This window comes from Tenrec ecaudatus, chromosome 11 (genome assembly GCF_050624435.1).
Source record: "Tenrec ecaudatus isolate mTenEca1 chromosome 11, mTenEca1.hap1, whole genome shotgun sequence".
Classification (NCBI taxonomy): Eukaryota; Metazoa; Chordata; class Mammalia; order Afrosoricida; family Tenrecidae; genus Tenrec; species Tenrec ecaudatus.
The window spans coordinates 55,782,987-55,808,597 of NC_134540.1; the positions used below are offsets into that span (position 1 = coordinate 55,782,987).

Sequence of the window (25,611 nt, forward strand, 5' to 3'; positions counted from 1 at the left end):
ATTCAACTGTGGAGTAGCATTTTATTGATATAAGGATTTGCCTTGATTGTGCAATGGTGAAAATGCTCACTTGCTAACAGATCTCTCGGAGGTTAAAAGCTCACTAGCTACCACCAAGGTTAAAGTATGTAAGCAATCTGCTTACATAAAAGTTTTCAACCTTGGAAATGCCAAGGGGCAGTTCTATCCTTTGATATGATTTCAGCAGAATCATCTGGACTGTAATACACATGTTTGTTTGTTTCATCCTGAAGAGCTAATATTGTTCACACACGGATGAGTCCCTGGTGCATATAAAGGACTGGAAGCTTAAGTTCACCCAGAAGTTTCTGGAAAAAGGACTGGGCAGCCTGCAGTAAGTGGAAATGCAGCCGAGCATGTATGGCTTCTTCTTGCTTCCCCGTTGCCATTAATCAGGGGTCACACATGCCTCCATGCCCCGTCCTTCTTTGCTTTCTGGCAACAGCTCTTCCTCCTGTGCCGCACTACACTAATGTCGGGTCTGAGAATTCACTGCAAAGGCCCCACAGCACCCACAGACAGCACTCACAATTAGGAGCTTGAGCAGTGAGGTTAACAGGTTACCACAACTCAGGGTCAGCAAACAGGAAGGATCCAGTCACTGGTCTATAGCAAGCCCACTCAGCAGCCAGAAGTCAAGTTTATCTCAAGTCCTCAGTCTCTCCCCGACATGGTCCCTTGCCCTTTGCCTCCAAGGGCCGGAAATGACCTCCCTGATCACTCTATCTCACAGTTCTAAAGTCTCTGAGGAGGAGATTCATACTGACTGCCATTGAATGGATCTCAACTCACAAAGACTCTAGGGGATTGGGTAGAACTGTCCCTGTTAATTTAAAAAATGGTAACCTGCTTGAGGGTAGAAAGCTATGCCTTTTCCCCTTGGAGCCAGCGGTGTTTTTGATGAGGAGAGGGTACCCCATGGTCTCCGTTCTGATCCTCTGAACCTCCTGCCACAGTCTCAAGTACAGCTGGTTCTGTCAGACTGCGCCAACTCAGAAAGTGATCTCTCTTGGACATGTGCCTATAAAGGGTTGTCCCATGATTTCCGTGTCCCAGATGACTCAATACAGCATTGAGTGGCTTTGATGGATATTTGATTTGCATTTTTGCCATTCATATCCAAAGGAAAAAAAAGATGATGGTTTGAGTTACACCCTCTGGTAAAGTTAAAGACACCAGTGAATAAACAAAGAATGTGACTGGTTCACATCCTGTTCTAAGGTCAGGGTTCACCCTACTTTAGTATCTTATTATCTGGTAGCAGAGAATTCCCTCTTAAATGGGATCATGGCCACAGGCATGTGGTCCACAATTATAATACATCACATAAGAAATTATGCTTAGAAGGGTATATTAACTATTTCTATCTCACCATCTACTGAAAATTGGCCATGGAAAACCCCAAGGATTACAGTCCTTGCATGGCATTGATGAACACACACTAATAAAACTGAGTCCATAGCAAATGATTACTGGCTGAAACACGGAGCAGATGGGAAATTACACCACTCTAAACTTTTCTGTGTTACCTAATGAAGAAAGTGAGCTAAGAAAGACTTGGGAAGGAATGATAGTTAAGGATTTGGGTCATGTTGGCTGAGCCAGCATTGTCAGTATTTTTCTAATTAAGATGGAGTAATCCCTCTTTGCTCTCTATTGTAAAGTAGGTAAGGCAATAGATGAAAGATGAAGTAAACAAACTGAACAGAAATTTCAAATGGAAGTTTGAGGCAAAGTAAAATATTAATATGAAAGGTGCAAAGACCTGGAGTTTGAAAAACAAGCAGGAAAAGCACACCCCACAGAGGTCAAACTGAACGATGCATTTGAATGATGGTGCTGGTAAGGAATATGGAACGTGCCGTAGACTGCCAGCAGAACAGCAACCGGGTCTCAGAGGACATTCAGCGAAAATACTCCCTGCAGGCAAAGACGGTGAGAATCCATCTGCCGTACTTGAGACATGTCAGGGAAGACCCATCCCTGGAGAAGGACACGATGCTTGGTGGAGGGACAGCAAAAGAGAGACATGACCTCACCACAATGAAATTGAGATAGTGGCTACAACAATGGGTTCAAACATAAGAACAATTGTGAGGATGGCACCGGACAGGAACGTTGTGCTCAGAGTCTCTCTGAGTTGGACCTGACTCGATGACATCTTACCATACCAATCGCCCAATGATGAGATCTAACAGACTGCAATCACCTCCAATATAAGAGCTGCCATGAAGCAGTCAATACATTGAAAGGAGTTTTCCTAGATGTGACCTTTTTCTAATTTAAGTGGATGCCATGAAAAATCTTGCTTGCTTTTTGCTGAATCTGGATCCTCGGTCTGGCTCTGAGATCTTGTTCTTTGGACTTGAGTCAGTGATTGGTTGTATTGCCTGCCAATCTTGGAGTTGTGAGCAACCTATTTTACCTGTGAATCAACCCTGGATTAATTCACCTTCCTTCTGAACTACTGATCTTTTGTTTCTTATCCTTTATAGCTACCCAAGTTGCGGAAAGCCTCCAGCCTCCAGCCTGTCACTGGCTTATAGATTTAGAATTTGCTAACCTCTACAGCAGTTTCTTAATATAAATCTCTTTCTATACATACCTACATGAGTTTCACTGGTATTGTTTCTCTAGAAAACACAGCCTAAAACAGAGGCCCACAACCTAGGGACACAGATACACAAAATGGTAGTGATTTAAGTATAAGACTATAGAATACTTCTCACACACCTAGATAGAGCAAAATACAGACGCTATTTCATAAGAAGATCTCAGGAAAATCAAAAGACAACCGAGGAGACAGAAATATGAACACCAGGAAATTCTGAAACGCCTGGCACCTCCAGTTACCCTTAGAGAGCCCAAATCTAAGCCAAATCAACATAAATTCCAACTCTCATTAGAGTTGCCTGATACACGTCTGGCTTTTCAAAGAACAAAACATATTTTAAAAGGCAAGAAAAAGAACAGTATAAAGAAACATAGAAAAGATCAGAACCAGGTTTAAAAATTAAAAGCTATTTGAATTAACAAAAATAAATATAAAACAACCAGCATTTTAAAATTTAAAGGAAAATAGACAATAAAAGAGAATTAATAGGTAAGATGAGTGGAAAATAAAAACTTGAAGGAAGAATCAAACAAAAATGAAAGCAGTCGAAGGCGCTATACTATACATAAGAAGTAGAGAGAGTAGACACAGCTGTGAGGGTGTGGCATTAGAGGGTAGGTGAGGGTATGGCATTAGAAACTTCCCAGGCTTCAACCAAGAGACGGGGAAGAGAGAGAATGTATTTTTTTAAGTATTAAGATTAATGGATAGTATGAAGGACTTTCTACCCACTGGTTTGTGATCGTCATGTATTTGGTTTTATTGCATCTGTTTCATGAACCTAAACAGAACTTTATAGATCGATACTGGACCTGGGCTAATATGGGACTATGGACTTGATCTGGACTAGGCTGGGATGTTTTCTCCATGTTCAATTGCTCTTTTATATAAACCTCTCCCTTATATACATATGCGTGTTTATGAATTTGTTTCTCTGGTCTACCCAGACTAACACAGTAGCTAAGACAAATGTAAGAAATAATGAAGTCAAAGAGCTGAGCAGAAAATTTGCAATGGCAGCTCCAGAGGACAAACTAAACTATTATAATGAAATGTGCAAAGACTTAGAGTTAGAAAAACAATAAGAACGCACTCATGTTATGTTCAACTGAAAGAACTCAAGAATAAAAGTCAAGCCTCAAGTAGCAATATTGAAAAATTCTGTGGGTAAAATATTGAATGATTCAGGAAGCATCATCAGGGGTGGGGGTTGGCTGGGAGGGAAGGGGAGAAAATGAGGAGATGGTGTCAGGAGCTCAAGTGGAAGGAAGGTGCTTTGAAGGTGATGATGGTGGCATATGTGCAAATGTGCTTGACACAATGGATGAATGTATGAAATGTGAAAAGAGATGTAAGAACCCCCAATAAAAGTATTTAATTAAAAAAACTATAAAAATAAAGATGGGAAGAATACACAGAATCACTCTACGAAGCAGAACTAGTGGACATTCCATCATTTCATGAGGTATTGTGTGAACAAGGAGCAATGGGGTTGAAGGAAGACATTCAAGCTGCACTGAAATCATTAGGCATCTACAAAACTCCAGGAATTGATGAAATACCAATTGAAATGTTACTTCTAACCCACCAGTTCTCAACCTGTCAGTTGTGACCCCTTTGGGGGGGTTGAACGACCCTTTCACAGGGGTCATCTAATTCATAACAATAGTAAAATTACAGTTATGAAGCAGCAACAAAATAATTTTATGGTTGGGGGAGTCACCACAACATAAGGAACTGTATTAAAGGGTTGTGACATTAGAAAAGTTGAGAACCACTGTTTTACCCATGAAGCACTAGAAGCAATGCCAAGAAACTTGGAAGACAGATTGGCCAACTGACAGGGAGAGATCCATATTTGTGCCTATTCCAGAGAAAAGTGACCTGACAACGTTAAATTATAGAACAATACCATTAATATCACATCCAAGTGAAAATTTGCTGAAGATCATCCAACAGTGGTTGCAGCAGTAGAGTAAAAGGGAGATGCCAGTGGTTTGGCAAAGAGTAAATGGAAGAGGGGGTATCATTGCTGATGTCAGATGGATATTGGCAGAAAGCAGGGAATACCAGAGTGCCTGTGCTTTATTGACAATGTCAAGACATTGCGGATCATAATGTGAGGATCATAACAAACTATCTCCTTAAAAATAATGTTAACTCCAGAATACTCATTGTGTTCATGTGGAGCTTGTACATAGATCAAGAGGCAGATGTGTGAACAGAACAAGGGTATACTGCATGGTTTCAAATCAGGAAACGTGTACATCGGGTTGTATCCTTTTACCATACTTACTCATTGTGTATTCTGAACACCTACGGCTTGTTTACAAGTTTGTCTTACTATAGTAGGTTGTGTGTTGCTGTGATGCTAGAAGCTATGTTACTGGTATTCTAAATTCCAGCAGAGTCACCCAAAATGAACAGGCTTCAGCAGAGCTTCTCCACTAAGAACAGAAAAAAGGAGGAAATGGTTGCCCACTTCTGAGGAAGTTGCTGGTGAAATGTTATTCATCTCTTGGAAACATTGGCAGATAGTGAAGGCCTAATGAACCGAAGCAGAACATTGTTAAAGTCATTGCCTGAGGATGTGCTCCGTGAGTTCCTCAAAACGTGATTGAGAAGGAGCAGCTCTCTACAGTGGACTTGACCATGGTGGTGTGAAGGGGTAAAGCTGGTGAGGCCTCAGGATCTTCATTTGCTGATGAAGTATGGCTCATGCTTGGTAAAGAAAACAGCTGCAAAATATGCTAATGTTTGGATCTTAGACTGTATAACATTTGAATCTGGGAAAACTGGAAGTCATCAAAAATTAAATGCAACTCATTAAGATCAATGTCCTAGTCATTAGTGAGCTGAAATGGATTAGTATTAGCCATTTTGAATCAGAAGATCATTTGATTTACTATGCCTTTAATGACACAATCAAGAGAAATGTCATTGCTTTCATTGTCAAGAAGATTTCAAAATCAATATTGAAGTGCAATGCTGTTTGTGATAAGATTCTAGCTATTTGCTTTCAAGAAAATGCAATCAATACAATAAATATTCAAATGTATGCACCAATAAGAAAAATTAATGATGAAGAAATTGAAGTTTCCTAACAATGTCTTAAGTCAGAAATTGATGAAGCGTGCAATTAAGATGCACTAACAATTATTGGAAATTGGAATGCAAAAATTGGAAACAAAGAGGCTGCAACAGTGATTGGAAAATAAGGTCCTGGTGATAGTAATGAAGCTAGAGAACACACGATGGAATTTTGCAAGACCAGTCACTTGTTCATAGCAAATACCTATTTTCAACAATCCCAAAAGTGCTTCTATACAGGGACTTCTCCAGGTGGAATGCACAGAAATCAAAATGACTGTGTCTGTGGGAAGACATGTGGGTGAAGTTCAATAATGGCAGCTAAATCTAGGCCAGGGGCTTACTGTAGAAAAGATAATCAAATGCTCATATGTAATTTAAAGTTGAAAATGAAGAAAATTTAAACAGTCCATGAGAGCCAAAATATAACCTTGAGGCTATCCCACCTGATTTTAATGAACAGATTTCACTCATTGAACATCAGTGACAGAATACCTGATGAACTGAAGGAGGACATCAAGAACCTAATCATGAACAAAGCAAAATGTCATTAAAAAGGCAAGGAAGAACCTTGCGATCTGTTTCCCCTTTCTCCCTCACCTTCCCTCCATCCTCCCTGTATCACCACTCTCACCAATGGTCCTGAGGGGTTCATCAAGGGGGAATAGATTACAAGGATCTATATATAACCTTCTCCCTGGGGGACGGATAGTGGAGAAGTGGATAAAGGGAGATATCAGATGGTGTAAGATATGACAAAATAATAATAATTTATAAATTATAAAGGGTTCATACGGGAGTGGGGAGCAGGGAGAGAGGGGAAAATATGAGGAGCTGATACCAAGGGTTCAAGTAGAAAGCAATTGTTTTGAGAATGATGATGGCAACATATGTACAAATGTGCTTGACACAATGGATGGATGGATGGATTGTGTTGAGTTGTACAAGCCCCCAATAAAATGATTTTTAAAGGCAAGAAAGAAAAAGATATCTAAGTGAATGTCAGAACAGATGCTGAAATTTATACTTAATTTTAGAGTAGCAAGTGGTAGAAAAGATGAGATAAAAAAATCTGACTAGAAAATTTCAAGGGCAGCAGAAGATCAAGTAAAATATTACAATAATATGTGCAACGACCTAAAGTTAGAAAACCAAAAAGGGAAAACACACTGCACATAGCTTACACTGACAGAGTTCAAGTAAATTCAAGCCTTGAGTAAAATTACTGAAAATTTCTAAGAAAAATATTGAATGATGCAGGAAGAATTTTAAAATGATGGAAAGAATACACAACCATTGTACGAAAGGCACTGGTCTATATTTTACCATTTCATGATGTAGCATGTGAACAAGAACCATGGAGCACAAGGAGAAAGTTCAAGCTGCACTGACTTCAATACTCACAAACAGGCTCCTCGATCTGATGGAATACCCACTGAAATGTTTCCACTAGCTGATGGAGCACCGGAAGCACTTATTCAACTCTGCTAGGAAATTTGAAAGACAGTTGGCAACTGATGGGAAGAGATCCATGTATGTCTCCATTTGAAGAAAAGACGACTCAAGGGAATGTTCAAATTATAGACAATATCATTGATATGATAAATAAAACGTATCTGAAGACCCTTTAACAAGTGATGTCCATTATAGGAAGCTGCAAGAGTTTCAGGCAGGGTTCAGAAGAGGATGGGGCCACAGTGCTGCTGTCAGAGAGATCTTGGCTAAAAGCAGAGAAAACCAAAAAGATGTTCACTTGTGTTTTATTGAATACGCCAAAACATCTGACTGTGTGGATCATAACAAACTCTGAATAGCCTTGAGAAAAATGGGATTTCCAGAACATTTTCATGATCAGATGACACTTGAACAAGAATCAAAAGTCAGCTGTGGGAACAGAAAAAAAGGGGATGCTACATGATTTGAAATCATGAAAAGTGCATCAATGCTGTATCTTCTCATATTTAAGAAGAAGAATGTGGCATCAGGTTTGGGGGAAGTTTATTAACGACACGGGATATGCAGATGCTACCCCTTGCTTGCAATAAGTGAGAACTTGAAGCCCTTGCTGATGAAGATCAAGGATTCCTACCTTCAGTATAGATTACAACTCAATTCAAAGAAGATCCAAACCCTCACAATTCGGAACAATACGTAACGTCAGGATAAATTAAGAAAAGATTGAAGTGGTTGAGGATTCTGTTTTGTTTGGATCCATAATTGGTTCTTATGGAAGCATTAGTCAAGAGATCAAAGAAGTGCTGAACTGGATAAATATGCCATACGACACCTCTTTAGTTTGTTAAAAAGCAAGAACATTACTTTCAAGCTAAGGTACCCCTGACCCAAACCATGGTACTTTCAATTGCCTCATAGGCATGTTAAATTTGGACATTGAGTAAGAAAGACCAAAGAAGAACTGATGCATTTGAATTATGGTGTTGTAGAAGAATATGGGGAGTATCAACAACTGCCAAAATGACAGATAAATCTGTTTTTGAAGAGTTATGGCCAGAATTCCTATTAAAGGTAAGGATGAGAAGACTTTGTTTTACATACTTCCGACATGTTTTCAGGAGACTTCAGCCCCTGGAGAAGACCATGAAGCTTGGTAAAGTGGAGGGCCAGCAAGAGAGGAAATTCTGCAATGAGATGGATTGACACATCAGTGGTCACAATGTACTCAAGCATAGGAACAATAGTGAGGATGGGACACAGGAGTGATGCATTCTCTTATACAGAGGGTTACTGGGGATAGGAAGGGTCACAATGTCACCTAATAGCAACACAAATCTGTTGGCTGAATTTTTCTGGAAAGGTATGACAAAATATTTTATTGTTATGTTTTCTCTTCCAATGGCCCTAATTTTTTGAATCTTTTATAAACTAAAAAAAAGTAATTGTATAAGCAATAAATGGGCTAGTTTCTGATACCTGTTAATATTGTTATTTTAAAAATCCACTATCATCAAAGAGTCAATTCCTAGTGACCCTATAGGACAAGGCATAACTGCTGTTGTGGATGGCCAGGACTGTAAATCTTTATGGGAGTAGAAATCTGGTCATTTCAAACGTCTAAACTTGAAGTTACCAGCAGACCAGATAACTAACTACTATGTTGATAAGATCTAGAATTTTACAGAATTCATGCATATTACACGGTGCGAAGAAGGTCCAGAGAGATGCAGGCCACTATGAAAATATAAAGAAGGCCTGTTGGACTCATGAGCTGTTATTCTTGGTTGTTAGCCTCAAGCCATGTTTGTGTTAGCTGTTCACATCCATCACCCTCTTCACAGGAGAAAGATGAGTCTTTCGGTTGTCATGGAAGCCCATAGGAACAAGTGTACCCTGTCCTATAATGTCCATAAGTTGAATCAACTCGATGGCAGAGTACAGTAATATAGAGGAACCTAGCTTCTCATTTGTTTAAGTTTCAGTTACTCCCATAAGGCAGTGGTTCAAACTTAAAAGTAGCTCTGTGTGAGAAAGATGTGGCAGTTTGAGTCCATGAAGATTACAACCTTGAAACTCCAATTAAGCAGTACCACTCTGTTTTCTCTGGTCACTGGGAGTCAGAATTGATTTTACAGCAGTGGTTAAGATAGGATATGTTTGGTGATTCACTCCAATGCGGTGTCATTAAATTGAGACGCAAAAGTCTATAAGTGTCTTATCTACTTTCATATATTCATTCTATCTGAAATCCTGGCAAGGCAGAACCCATGCAAAACTTGATCACAACTGCATCATAGTATTATAATATCTGCTAGAGAGAAGAAGACTCACAGCTGGATAAAGACAGGATGGGAAAGTTATTCCCAGGAAGCTAGCCACACTTGTCACTTGAAAACAAAGTAGAAAACAGCTTGATTTTCTGGTGGGTAGGTGTCAGTTCACCGAGTTGGTACGAGAAGTTCGATCACTATAATGGTGTTGGTGCCGGCTCCGTTTCATAAGGTAACATGGGGATACAGCTGAGGGTGCAGGCTGAGTAGTGATTTACCAGTCACCTGTCAGGTTTTATTCATTGGAATGCTATTGCAGAACCTGACAAGAGCCTGTCTGTCATTCTGATTTTTCATGAGTTATTTTAAGGTTTTACCGTTTTTGAGCTTTCTGAAGTATCTCCTGAGGAATTGTGAACTCTACCATTTGGAATTGCTAGGTAAATCAGAATTAGAATCACAGATTCTAGAGGTAAAAAGGTCATTCATTCCCAGATTAACTTGACAGATTTCAAACTTTAGGGGAATGATAAATTTGAATATTGTTGTTACTTAAATAATGTGTAGGTTTCACTTGATTTTGACAAAGGTGGAAAGTAGATACAGCCTAACTTCATGTGTCTCCCATCTCTGGGTATCTGTACCTTTGTCACTATGAGTAACCAACTTCGAAGTATCATTTTATGAATATCCACGTTTTTTTAACATGGATAAGCAGCCATTGGCACTGACCACAACGTACTAGACTAGCTTCATCTGAAACCATATCAACTGGTGTGTTGTTTAGCCTTGTTATTTCCATCCGAGATGTCTCTTTGCTCCTTCCTCTGAGGGATATTCACAAGTTCTGAATGCTGACTTTTAGAAGTTGTTTCCAAGTACTTCTTAAGTTCATCTGCTTAGCTTCTCTTTTCATCCCATGTTCAGATGACGTGCACTTTGCTCAACCATTGGCTAGATTTCCCCAATCTATGTGCTCTGCTCTCTTAGTACTGTGTACTCTTTCTGGCCACTACTCATTAGAAATAATACCCCAAAAAAGGTTATATCCAGAGCCAAACTAGATATTGAGGAGAAAAATGAGATTTGTGGAAGGCATGCTTGCAAGTGTAAATTTTCCAATTCCTCTCAAGTTAATTCCTATTAATGGCAACCTGATGTGAGTCATAGTAGAGCGGTGTACCGCCATTTTCAATGCCGAGTCTTCAATGCTGATTTTTAAAAAGTAGATGGCTACTTCTTTGAGGTGATACATTTCTGACCTTACAGTTAATAACACAGTATATTAACAGTTTGTATCACCCAGGGACTCCAATTATAATGAGTAGATTGAGATATATTTTTATTTACTATGGTAAATTGAGAGAATGATATGAGTGCATGTTTATGTGTATATATACATATCTACATATATAAGTGCATAAATTATATATTTTAATTACCTTATGTTTACATTTTTTTCAACAAAAATTGCTTTAGATTTTAAAAAGTAGGCTTCATACATCAGAGTTACACTTAAAAAGGTTAAAGATAAAGGTTTATTTTTGGCTTTAGGGCACATGAATGTTGAGCACAGAGGTGGTACAAAATTATAACTCTGTGTATTTCATTAATGTACTTATGAAGGACAAGATTAAGGTTGAGGATTGAATAAATAATTTAACTCACTATATTTATGTACTTCCATGTAACTTCATTAAATTTTATTTTTTCCCCGTACTTCCATCAAGGAGCCCTGGTGGTGAGGTGAGTTAGCCTTTTGGTGTATAATCATTAGATTAGCGTTTTCAACCCTACAAGGAATGCAGATGGGTCTACGGGCACCTGTAAAGATCTACTGGGTCAGAAATACTGGAGGGCCTCACTATGCATTGGAAACTACTAAATGGCAATGACATTGGGTTTAGGTTTTTTGGGTAGCCCTGAAGGGCTATAGTCCCCCTTTTTTAACAAATAAAAGGCATGTTTTTTGACAAATTCAAATATGTCCGTTAAAGCTGTTTTCACTTTTAGTACTACATTTTCATGTAATTATCTTTTCAAGGTGAGGCTCTAAGGTGTATCAAATATAATATGGATTAAATAGCAGGGACAACATTTTCTGTCCAAGACTGCTTCATAAGTCAAGTCACACAACATAGAGACTATTTTATTCTACTAAAATCAGGAGCACAGCCCAGTCTTAGGTTCATAGATTTCAAATTGCAAAATGACTATCTATCTATGGTTTTCAACTCTGAAGTATGTATCTGAGGCTAGCAAAATTTATCAGTGCATATCTGCTTCGTGAACATATTTTACTAATATTAAAGGAAGCATTTCAAAACGCATTGTCTGAAATTTCTAAAATTTTAAGCATTCCCTAAGTTCAATAAAAAGAGAAATTCCAATAATCCACAATAAACACTAGAGAAAGACCTGCATTATTTGAGATCAATTACCATTAGATCAGATAAAGTACTTTGCTGCTCAGCAATCATTTACATACAGCTGCATGGGCTGCATTGCACCATGAAGGCAAAGTTTCTATAAGAAAATGCATGGATTTGCTTCATCGTGGAGGATTAAAATCTGCCACTCTTGCTGTCATGGCTATTGTTAATGGGCAAAGTGCCCAGGAAATTTTAAAATGAATATTTTGGTGATTTTTTGTAAAATGAATATTTTGGTATTGGGATAGTGATGATCATATGATACCGTCATTTCTTCAGCCTTAAGCACTTAAAATATTTATGTGGATTAAGATGGTCTTGGCAGCCTTTTCTGTTGTTATTATTCGTTTTTTCCCCAAAGTCAGTTCCTGTTCATAACAACCAGCTGTGTAACAGAATAAAATCTTTTGGGATCTGTGATGTCTTCATCATGATACATCACCTTTATTTATGATGAGCCTCACATAATCAGAAGAATGGCTATGAAAACTCACAAATCCTCTTGATTAGTGTTCCATATAGCCTATTTGCATAGTCCAATCATTTGATGGGAGTTACAGAGACATGAATAGAAGAGCCATATTAAGTATTTTCTCTTTAGTACACCAAGCAATTCACCTGAATTACACATATGAATTATTGAGGGCCTTTCCACAGATGGCTCTGATCCTTGTTTTGACTGGTGACAGTAAACTTCTCCATCAGTTTCCCAGATATTTTGTTGATTTTATTCCTATGTATTCCATTTTGCTAAGTTCACATGCATATATGTTTGCTATGTGTGCTATAGGAAAAAGCTATTTGTCATGAATCAATATTTCATTTGTCTTCTTATAGTCCAGCTTGTGATCATAAGGATCATGTCTATAACCAAAGCCATAATTTTCAACTATCTGTTCTTCTTTTTCAAATGTTTGTAATTCAATAATCTGTGAACATTGATGACAACTTGATCGATTTCAGATGGCAAAAAGTTGATTGTAAGCACCTTCAATTGTTTCATATTTAGCATTAGTGGTTGGTATATAATTTTGATTAATAGTCATATAAACTGGTCTTTCTTATAATAGTATCGCATCACAAATAGAAACATTCTTTTTGACAACTAATGCAAGGACATGCTATGTGAGTCTGTCATTTCTTACTTAATTGACCACCACTTTGTCAGCTTGTCAGAATGTGGTGACTTGTGAGGTTTGTGATTGTGGTATTTCAAATGCCAGCAGGGTCACCCCAAGTGAACTGGTTTCAACAGAGCTCCCAGACTGAGAACACACCGTAGTACCCAGTCTCCTACTTCAGAGGAAGTAGCCTCTGAAAGTCTTAGGCATAGTGGTGAAACATGGTCGGATACTGAGGGTCTAATGAATGGAAGCAGTTCCTGTGGGAGATAAAACTGGAGGCTGAGCCGCTCAGGCTGGAGGGCACTCAAAATGTGAGGGAAGAGGATCCGGTTTCTCTGGGTCACATTCTGAATGCTCCCACCTGAGGGGTCCATCCTCCAGCACTGTGCCCTGCAATGCTCCTCCATCCAGTCAGCCCTCGGTGTCTGGCAATTCTCTGAAGCTACGCATACGGTTTTCAGAGTGTACTTCCTCCGACAGACGTAGCTGAGTCCAACTTTGTTTTCTCTTCTGAGTCTGGAAGTGCTGTCGAACCTATTCACGTTGGGTGTCCCTGCTGGCATTTGAAATACCAGTGACACAGCTTCGAGCATCACAGCAACACACAGGCCACCACAGGATGACAACTAACAGACAAGTTGTGGCCTCAAAGTCACGTGACCTTGAAAACCCTGATGGGTCAGGCCTATGTTCTATGTAGTAGGGTCATTATGAGTCAAAATTTGACTCAAAAGCAATGGGTTAACATTGACCAAGGACATAAACAAATGTAAGGCTATGGGTAGTAAATCCCATTTAAGCAAATTTCTTCAATGAACTCTGCCACTCACAATCAAATTAGTCTCTCTATTTGACTACTTGGAAAGGCACCAAGATGATGCATAATTAAATTCTTGGAATATAATTTACACTGGCCGCCCCGAGAACAAACATTATTAAACTACAAATTATTCATCAAAGCAATGCATCAATGGTATTAGATCACTAGTCAAGCGAGAGTGAAGGCACAAATTAGGTATGATACTTGGATTCTTCCATCAGATGAACAGAAACAATATATGCAAGTAAAAAACAGGTTAGAAATATCTATCTATTCTGAAAATATTAAAATCATACCTCTCCCTATGCCCTATACCCTCCTAGCAAATCTAAAATATCCCAAACCAATACACATCTAAAGAAAGAGGTCAGACGCAAGGCTTTGAAGTGTTTTTCATTTTGTCCACATTCCTCCCCCCCCCCTGATATTTCAAAGTAAATTGGGCAAACACTTTGGGACTGCTTTGCATAACACAGAGCCCAGTTGGCAGGAGAGGGTGTGGGTTGGGCTAAGAGCAGGATCAGAAGTTACAGTCATCAGGCCCTCAGTGGGAGAGAAGAACAGGGTTTCCATGCTGTCATTCCCCAAAGAGTTGTGACCTGGGAAACCCCCAGTGGCAGTTTATCTGGCCCTTTTTGGGCCCTATGGGTCGTAGTTGACTCGATGGCAGTGAGTTTAAGAGTTTTTGTTGTTGTTTGTTGTTGTTATAACATAAGGTGTACCATAGTGATGAATTTCGAATGGTTGTTCTCCAACAATTAGAGAGAGTTAAAATGTGAAGACGCATGTTCACTCACTGCAAAGAGGAGTATTGTGAAAGAGCCACATAGGAAACCTGTATCTAGAGTCATAGTTTATTTTACAATGCACAGATGCAAAAAGATAGTCTATAATTGGTACCTTTAAAGATGAGAATCAATTGTCTTATCTCACAGGATCGAACACGCTTTTTAAACTTTTTATTTCAATGAGTTTTCAATGGGAAGTCATTTTGAAGGGAGGTAGCAATTAGAAATGCACTGAACCATTAGATATTTAAAGGTTTGGCAGATTAGCCTCCTCAGATGCCCACTTTTAAGAATTTTTCCCTTTTGTTTTTGGCTATAAGCCCAAAATCAGCCTGGGTAATATTTGGGTTATTTAACCAGAAACTCTGTCAAGTATTATTCTTAACATGGTTTTTGAACATGTAAAATTTAGAAATCAAGTGATAAAACACATACACATATAGATAATGTTTTCTGTTACAATGTCCACCTAAAACCATTGTCATTTAAAATGCTTTAAAAGGTGTTTAAATGTAAATATCTTAATATCTAAAATATAGACTTTTAAAATATTTTAAAAATAAACTTTCTACAAATTTAACTAAGTGTGATGATTTTTAAAAGTAGATTAGCAATTAGTAGTCCATATAGAATTACTTTAATCTTATAATTATAGTTCTAACTAAAGTCTGAAAAAGGAAAAAAAAAACTTGGAAAAACATAACAGGAATGAACCAACACAGGAGCAGGAAAGCTATGTATATATGTGTGTATGATCATTAGTATAGTATATATTAGTGCATAGATGTGTAATTATACACAGCTATGCATAGATAATGATATGTAAATGTACATGTATCTGTATATACTAACAAGTGCCCTTGGTGGTGTGTGTTGAGCTATAAGCAAGGTCAGTGTTTCAAAAGCACCAGCTGCTGCATGGAAGAGAGATGAGACTTTGTTCCTATAAAGATTTCCAGGCCTGGGAACCCGTAAGGGTAGTTCTACTTTGTCCAATACGGTAGCTGTGAATCAGAATTGAGTTGAAGGTAGTGACTTTGTATTGTTGGTGTTGATATTTACATAGCATCACAGTATAAACATGCGTGTATATGAATCTATAGTGTATATATACCCACTTTGTAATAACACATTTCAATAATGTCATTAGCATCCTTATACCTTATGCCCATATATAACTTCATTAATTACTCTAATTGAGTCAGACTATTATCAGTACTATATATTTAGCAGTTTTATTGGGATATAGTCCACATATCACATAAATCCATTGCTCAATAATATCAAGAAGAATTATATAGCCATGCCAAAATTAATTTTAAAATATTTACATCTTTTCCCCCCAACAGTTTCCTTGGCACATAATATACATGTCACACCTACTGATTCTTTGAAAACACTTCAGTGATTCTGGTAGGCAATCAGGAATAAACAGAAGTAGGAAGGAGATAAAGTGATGACACTGATGACCCATGATAATTAATTACAAGGTTGATCTCATATGGGCAGTGTCTTCTTCAGGCTTTTATTTCCTGAATTCACATTAATGTCAACCTTCCATAACAAAGATGTTCTATATTGTACAGTAATTTCAATTTGTCCATTTCTGAGTTTAGAATTCAAGACAACTTGTTGGAGTCAGAGGGTGTGCCTTCAAATTCAGCTTAATTACTTCCATGGTGACTTACTTATCCACCCCTCATATGGACCCACTACTCATGGGTCAATACATCATACTATGCTGGCTTATATTTTGCTGAGATACGGGAAGTTATAACACAAATATACCTAATGCCATCAGTGTCCTTCGTTCTGTGCAGGTTTCAAAGGTACTTCAAGAGAAGAAAGGAGGAGCTGGTGATACACTTCTTAAGGGGGAACCAATTACAAGGATCTACAGGTGACCTCCTCCCCGGGGAATGGACAATAGAAAAGGGGGTGAAGGGAGACGTCGGACAGGTCAAGATACGACAAATAATATTTTATAAATTATCAAGGGTTCATGAAGGAGGGGGAAGCAGGGAGGGAGCAGAAAAAATGAGCTGATGCCAGGGGCTTAGGTGGAGAGCAAATGTTTTGAGAATGATGAGGGCAATGAGTGTACAAAGGTGCTTTACAAATTGATGTATGGATGAATTGTGATGAGTTGCATGAACCCCTAATAAAATGATTAAAAATTTTAAAACGCTTCTAAAAAATTGTCCAATGACACTGTATGCATAGCAGTGAAACTTTATGTGATAAAATGCTGGAAACCCCTCCAGTTGGAAGTCATTCAAATCAAATGAAGGGAAGCTGCATCGGAAATATAGCATGGACCTTAACACTGTGGACGGAACAAAGCTTCCGGTACCTCCATCTCCTGACATGTAAACTCACATGAGAAAGCAGCAGCCACAACTAAGTGTTCATAATTGGAACCTGTCACGTCTGAAGCAGACATCTGGAAAAATATTAGTCATCAAAAATGAAATGTTTCTGCTGCCAGACGTCATTGAACCGACTCCTACTCGGAGTGACCAGGTCCTGCCCTTTAGTCACCACTGTTCTTCTTGAGTCCATGTTGTAGCCAGTGTGTGAATAGATATTGTTGGGGGTCTTCTTTTTCTCACTGACATTATGATTCCAAAAAAAATCCCCCTTTTCAGGTAATGGCATTTCCTGATAACATGTCCAATGTGTGTGGGACAAAGTTTCACATCCTAGATCCTAGAGAGTATTTTAGTTGTGAGTGTGACAATCAACTTGGTGTTTTCCCCCTCTGGCAGTTGGTAAGCCTTTCGACATTTTTTGCCAAGACTATAATTAAATTGCATTGATTCTTCTTTATTCTTGTACAGATTTCATATGCACATGAGGTGGATGAAAATACCACGACTTGAGTCAGGCACACCGGAGCTCTCAAATCAGGCAATTCCCTATCTCTTTAAAGTGGCCTTCTGCTCAAGAACTGACCGAAGCAATATGCCTGCCATTTGATTCCTGACCGCTGCTTCCATGACCATTGATTGTGGCTACAAACAAAATGAAATCCTTGATAACTTCAATTATTCTCTGCTTCTCATATTGTTCTATTAGTTCAGCTTTGAAGATTTTAGTTTTCTTTACAGCAAGTGTTTCAAGTTACCCTATTTTCAGCAATAAAAACAACAACTATGCCATCTGCTTAGGCAGGTTGTTAATAGGAATTAACAATCCTGATGCTGCAGTTTTCTCCATCGAGTTCACCTTCTCAGTTTATTTTTCAGCACGCGTATTTAATGTGTATGTTGAAAGGATGCAACCGCCATTACATACATAATTCCTGATTTTGAACCATGCTGTGAGTCCTTGCTCTATTGGAACAATTGTCTTTTAGGCTACCTATGAGTTCTACATGAACACAAGTAAGTCTACTGGAATTCCCATTCCTAACAATGTTATCCATTCATTTAATCCACAGAGCTGAATGCCTTTGTGTAGTCAATAAAACACAAGTCAACATCTTTCTGTGATCTTGTTTACAGTAATAATACATGTGACATCGGCAAAATCACTTGTATGCTGTCCCCGTGAGAATCAGGCTTGGATTTCTGGTAGCTCCTTGTCAATAGATTGGTGCAACCATTTTTGAGTTATCTTCAAAAATCACTTGTTTTTGATATTCATTATATTTTTTGGTAATTTCCACATTCTGTTCATCTTTCTTTGAAATGGGCATAAATATAGATCTCTTCAAACCTATCATCCAGATTTATTGGCATAGAAAAGTGGGTTCTTCCAGAGCTTCTTCAGTTTGTTGAAATATTTCAATTGGTTTTCCATTAATTACTGGAGTCTTTTCTTGCGAATAACTTTAGTGCAGTTTCGACTTTGTCCTTCAATAACTTCCATTCTTAAAAATATGCTATTTCTTGAAATAGCTCAATATAAGCCAATTATTTTTGGTACCATGATTCTGTGTATTTCTTCCATCATCTTTGATGCTTCCTCCATTGCTCAGTAATTTATGCCTAGAATCATTCAATATTGTAAATCAAAGCTTTACTTCTTTTCTTCTGCTAATTCACCTTGAAGTATGCTAAATATGTTCTTTTTAAAACTCTCTAACTCCATGTATTTGCCCATTTCACTATAGTTTTTTTTTCTTGAATTTCTCTTTCTCTATGCATTTTTTATTAATCTCAATTATTTCATTACTTCGTCTACTTTCTTTACCTACTCTCCATTCAAGAGCAAGTTTCAGGGTCTCTTCTGATATTCACTTCTGTGTTTCCTTTCTTTCTTTCTTTTTGTTTGATTTTTAATGACCCTTTGCCTTCTTCACAGATTATGGTTTTAATGTCATCCCCAAAATCACCAATTTTTGTCATTAGTGGCATCAAATTTATTCCTGAGATCTCTATTTTCCAGTGGGATATATTTAAAGTTGTTGTAGTTATAACTTGTGAACTTACTTTTCTTCTGCTTCAACCTGAATTTCCATGTAAGCAATTGATTTCCCTACCTGATAGAATACACATAAATCAAATTGGCTAAATCTGTGGAAAGAGACCATGGAAAAGCTTATGAACATAAATCAAAACAAGACCAGGGTGTAAATGTAGAACTGCCAATCAATTGCTCAGATACAAGTTCAACTTAAAGTAGAAGAAAAATATTAAATATCCACAAGAACCAAAATTCAACCTCAGTGTCTCTTCTCTAATTTAGAGATGAACTGAAGAGCATATTAGAATAATGTATTGAAAACAAATGATCAACTAAATATTTATGGAATAATATCAAAGGCATTTGATATTAAATTAAATAAATGAAAATAAATGTCATTAAAAAGTCATAAATGAGAGAACAGAACAAACGAGAAGTTAGGAGAGACTGGTAAACTTGCTTTTATTCCAGTGCCCATAGCGGGAGATATAGCCCACTTGGGAAACACTGATCTATAGAATAAAGGTCTTTGCATAGTCAAGTACACACGAGTATTTTTGTTTTCTCCGAATAACAATATCTCTGAATTCTCTGTTTCTGCCAAGGTCCATATGTCATCAGAGGTGATATCCCTCATCCCGTGTCCTCTTAGGAATCCTGAATTCAGTTCTAGTCAATTCCCTGGTGGCATACTGTGTTACATACATGTAATTAGACTGCTAACAGGACAGAAATGAGGCTTTGTACACTCATGAATATTTACAATCTCAAAAACTCACAGGGGAAATTTGATCTCATCTATAGTAGCTTAGAGGTTTCATGCTGGGGTGCAAACTACAAGGTTAGTCCTTCTAAACTAGCAGCTGCTACACGGGAGAAAGATGAGGCTTTCTATTCCGGTAAAGAGCTACCCTCTGAGAAACACAAAAGGGAAACTCTCGTGTTTGCTACAGAGTCAAGGAGTCAGCATTGACTGTACGGCAGTGCATTTGCTTTCTTCTTCTTTTGTTAAAATACGGTTGCTATGAGGTGAATGAACTCGTGGCAGTAAGTCTCATCTACTGCTGAAACTATTCTGGGGTTACATCAGCAAACTATTACTCATGTGCTATTAAATATATTGGTCAACAATTTCGACATCGCTTTCAGCGATCTTTTCTCTAAATGATGACGTACGTGAATCTCTTCCACTCAGTGGGCCAGGAAGACGTCTTCCAGTTGTCTCGGCGTGGATGAGAGATCATTTTCCATGCTGCCTCTGTTTGTTGACAGACCTCAATTGCTTTCCGTCATTTTGTGGAGCCTTATTTTCTTTTCATCATTGCCTTCTGGGAAACTTGTACTTCTTTCAAGATGATCAGTTCTTGATCATATGCTGCACATTGAAAGAGTGTCTTCTTTGTGGCACTGTGTCTGTGAATCGCTTCCATTTTCAGATGTCCCCGACATCATATTTTTTCCCAGAGAAAACTTGAATCATGCATATCTAGGCTAGATTTTTTTCTTCAATTCTTTCAGTTTGTGAAATTTTGAGTGTGTTCTTCCTTTATGGTTTTAAAACACCAGACATTTGCACAATTTAATACTTTATATTGCATTCTTATCACCCTTTGACATATTCGGTTCACCGTGTTACTTCATCATTTCTCCTCTTTGTTTTACCTACTCGACTTTCATAAACAAGTTTCAGAATTTCTTCAGACATCAATTTTTGGTCTTTTATTTCATCTAAGTTCATGTAGTTAGTAAGTACCTACTTGTGGTTGACTACTTCCTCTCTTCCCAATTAATGATAGAGTACAGGAAAATAGTAATTAAAAGAAAACAACTATATATTGGTTTGCTGTAAGTACAGGCATAAAATTTCATTTTAGTTTATGATATAAATTACTTACTCCAGCTGAAATTACAGCCTACTGCTCCATTTTGTGTGCATGTAAAATATGCAATATCAAGTCTTCTGGAGTGATGGATCATCTTTAATTTCTGAAGTGTTGCCTAATTTTATGCTTACTTGTTCTGCTATACCACTTTCAGAGACATGATTTTACACTAACAAAGTCATTACTATTTTTATAAAACCTTGAATATTACTTGCTTTTCTCAAACAGTCATAGAAATTTTAAATTATTAACTTAAAATAATTTACATGTAGAAGAACTGGGTTTTTGTGGTAGTTTTGGGAAATTTTTTCTCTATCAATTGTGAAATGATAGGCTTCATTGAAGAAAGAGAATGAGTTAACAGGTTTTTTTTTAAGTGGTTACACATTGGCACTCATGTTAGCAATACATGGAAATGACATTATTAAAAATATGTTGATTTGCGATTGTTTTGACATTTTACCATTAAATTGTCAAAACAGTTTCATGAGCATACCAAGTTCCTTATTTTGAGAAGTATTAGCTGACAGATAATAAGTGCCTTTCATGGTACCAGACAGCAAATCTTTGTTCAAATCAATATTACAATCTACAAACCCTGAATCAGCTACAAATAAGTGGATTTTGTCCAAATATTAATGTTCACACAAAGCAATCATTAAGGTCATTTGTAAGATCATTTAAAATCATTATTAAAAATCATTCAACTGCTTGTTAATACTTCCCAGCCCCCCCAAAGTGCTTCTCTGCTAATAATTTATCCTAATCTTTTTTAAATTGGGGCACTGGGGTTATATTTTGTAAATGTTGGATGGCTTATGTGACACAAAGTGTTTTGACTTTAGCCAAAAAGCAAAACAAAATCCCTGGAAGAGTTGGTGACTAGTTAATAATGCTGCACTTGAACAAGCTAAACTGGAGGTTATTAGAAGGATTTGTTGATAGTTTGGTGTGCTTTTATTTGCCAGTTTAAAAGAAAACCTGGCAACTAAACATCTCTAATTATACAAACATTAGTCTTAAATCTTAGAGAAAGAAGATATTACATGAACTCTAAATGTATAATCCATTAGGCCTTTTTTAGATTAGTACTTAGACACTAGATTTAAAATAAGAATATTTAGAGGAGAGAAGATTGCGTACAAAGATCTAGTCACACTACTAAAAACAGTGACTTCTGTTTTAAATAAAAATAGAAACAAGATATGTGCACAAAAGATGGGGTAAGGCAAGGAGCAGGAAAGATGTATAGGATTTGCATGTTCAAATATTTCCATATACTATACAATTTCACCCATACCAGAGATGGATTATTTGATTTTGAGTGATAGATAAAGGCAGGTGCTCATCTCTAGAAATAACCTGAATATTTACATATAATATTAAGGTGAGCCCCAGACTTGATTCTGGTATAATTTAAAAGAAAGTAAGATTAACATGTTCCCCTCTACAAAGCACAATATTGTAGTGTTGGGGAACTTTGAATATGTGCTAATTACTTAGATATTTCAGAAAATTATTAAGTGCATATGTGTGTTGATAGTTAAGCAATACTAACTGCTTAATTGTCCTATCATTCTTGTCCCAAAAAATCTGTAATATGCTACTGTTGTGATGTCTTTGGTATTCATTTAAGTTAAAATAAACTTCTTTCTCCCCATGTATGATTGAAGCCAATTTCCAACCTCTAAAGTTTGTTCAGCACTAGAGAAACCTTTGCGCTTCCTGTACCGTTGACACAGTACTTTAGAATTATTGTGATATTGCTTTGCTAATATCATATAAACATACTTCTCTGACATAACATATTTTGAAAAAGTATTTTGACTACGTTTCAATAATTCTATTCAGTATACGTGACTATATTCTAAGGTACTACTAATAAAGCATAATAAAATAATATAACCAAAATTATCTAAACAAGATGGAAAATATTTAAATATAGTTACCCTTTATAATAATTATCAAAGCAACTTTTCAATTCTAATCAATGGCATTAATGTGTCGATCATCAAACTTATGGATAGCATTAGAACATGTGAATTACAGGACAGTTTATTGTGCTCAGAGGAAATTTATGCATGGATCAAGAGAAAGTTGTGCAACAGCATACGTGAATACTGCATGGTTTAAATCAGAAAATGTGTGCACCGGGACTGTATTCTGTCACCGTACTTACTCAATCTGTATGTGGATCACATAATCTGAGAAGCTAGACCAGATGAAGATGGCAACATCAGGATTGAGGAAGACTTACTAACCATCTTCCATATCCCAGTGAAGCAACCTTGTTTGTTGCAAGTGAGGTAGGCTTGGAACTCTTGCTGAAAAATATCCAGGAGTGCAGCTTTCAGTACGGATTGAAAGTAAAGAAAAAGAAGACCCAAATCCTCACAACTGGATCATAACTACCATCATTATCCCTGGAGAAAATCTGGAAACTGTCAAGGATTTCATCTTGCTTAGAGCCACTATCAATGTTCATGGAACCAGCATTCAAAAACCAAGAGACTTATTTCATTGGGTAAATACTTAATGTGTGGAAGAGCAAGGATATCCCTTTGGGAAATGAGGTGTCCCTGGTCCATGCCATGCTATTCTACCTATCACTTCATCGACTGCAAGAGGTGGACTGGATAAAGAAGCTAGAAGAGGAATCAGTGTATTTGAATCATGGTGCTGATGCAGATTCTTGAAAGTGCAACGGACAGCCAAAGGAACAAACTAATCTGTCTTGGAAAATGTACACCAAAATATTTATTAGAAGCAAAGATGACAAGACAGTGTCTCAGCATGGTACTTTGCCCATGTCCTCAGGAGACACCCAGCCTTGGAAAAGAAGCAGTGAAAAACAGGATGCCCCTGAAAGAGGTACATAGGGCTCAGGCTACAATGAGCTTAAACATGGGACTGATTGTGAGGATGGCACAGAACCGGGCCATGTTTCATCTGGTTGTACATTGGGTCACTGTGAGTTAGAACAGACTCAATGTTACCTAACAATAGCAGTAAATAATGGCAATCATAATCTATCATGCTCTTTGCCCTAAAATTCTGTTTCAGATGATATATCTACAGAAAATATTCACATACCTTTGATGTAATATGATTGCCAGGATAGTTAACAAAGACATCATAAATAACAACATTAAGAATAATACATTAATATGTATTTATAAAATTGATCTGGGGTGGCATCTAACTTTCTCTAGCTATACAAGGAGAAAGTAGAAAAATAACCATCATCAGCATCAACTGTTCAAAGCTGATTGCTCTAAGGTTGAGGTCTTGCATGTCTCCACTGTTCTTACCAACTTCTTCCCAGTTCTGAGATCAGCAGACTACAGATGTCAGCACAGATTCTTCTTGGTCTTACTCACAGTCAGGCCTCTCTGCCCTCAGCATTTTGGTCTGAATTCATCCTCACTAAGATCATGTTACAAAGCTCACTTAGGGATGCCAATATATGTACAAAAGGGCTTGCCACTCTGCCACTCCACCATATTCCTCTGCCGGAAGTAGCACGACTCCAGGACCATGGGTCAGCAAGCTAGCTCCTCCAGTGAAGTAACACCCCACAAGCCAGATTTCTGTCCAGAGGCATTCACGTTTATTTATTCCTTGGGCTAGAGCATCCACCACTTTGTCTCATATTCTGGATCTTGACTTTGGTATTGCTGATACTATGTAAATTCTATGTGTCTCTTGGATCAAGAAGATTAAATGCATAGAAATCTTGAGGTCCAAAGGACACACCTGGATCTCCTCTCTTGTTTGGTAATACAACTCCACACTCCCTACTTCTAAAATTACCCATTGTATATACAGTAGGATAGTAATAACAATGAACCCTGTTAACAATTAATCATGATGAAATCTTTGCTTTTTTTCCGGGTCCTTGTCCCGGCGCTGAGGATAGAACCAGCGGATGGGCAGCCGTCGGCACCGAAGACATGATGCCGAGGGGACCGGAGTCCGCTCCCTCTCCCTCTGTACATAACGGGAACCGGAACTGCACACCCGGCCCCCGCCAAGAAAAGGAGGGTCACGATGAAATCTTACAAGTCTCTTCTCCCTTCATTTTTACCTGTTTCATTTTACCTGTGTGTGTTAGTCCAAGATGACTAGAAAAACAAATCCAGGGACAGTCATATATGTGTAAGAGTTTTATATCAAGAAGTTATAAAACATCCCACCTCAGTCCAGATTAAATTCTTATATTTGATAGTGATCCATAAATTTGATAGTCTATAAATCCATCTTCGGACTCTCAAAGCCACAAGCAATGATGCAAAATGGAGGAAGATCACAGGCTGGTGGGTGAAAAGTCATGTGAAAATCTCCAGGGGACTGGCAGGTCACCGGCAGGTATCCAAGTGGTTTGCCAGCAGGAAGATGAAGCAGCAATAGAAAGGCTCTCACAGGGCCAGCAAGTCTCGGTTGGCTTGTCCACAGGAAGATGAAGGCAGAGAGACAGAGGAGGTTCTGAGAATCCTCATGAAAAGGCCACACCCATAAGGAAGCATCATCACACTGAAATGATTGACAGTACCTTCACTCTTAATACCCTCAAGTTGACACTAGATTTTGTAACTACCACACTGTGATCACTGTATTTTCGGGTGGGAGGGCCAGGTTGAGGGGCTGGAAAGTGAAAACAGGTTTTGTGGCTTCCTGGGGTTCTCTTGTTAGTTTTCCCTGAGA

General features: G+C 37.9%; 1 non-coding gene across 1 annotated transcript; it reads right to left on the reverse strand.

Annotated features, from left to right (window-relative positions):
• Nucleotides 1-24,803: 24,803 nt before the first annotated feature.
• Nucleotides 24,804-24,951, reverse strand: LOC142461983 (small nucleolar RNA SNORA57). The gene has a single exon (XR_012787138.1). It is a non-coding gene; the product is annotated as a small nucleolar RNA SNORA57 (small nucleolar RNA).
• Nucleotides 24,952-25,611: the final 660 nt, after the last annotated feature.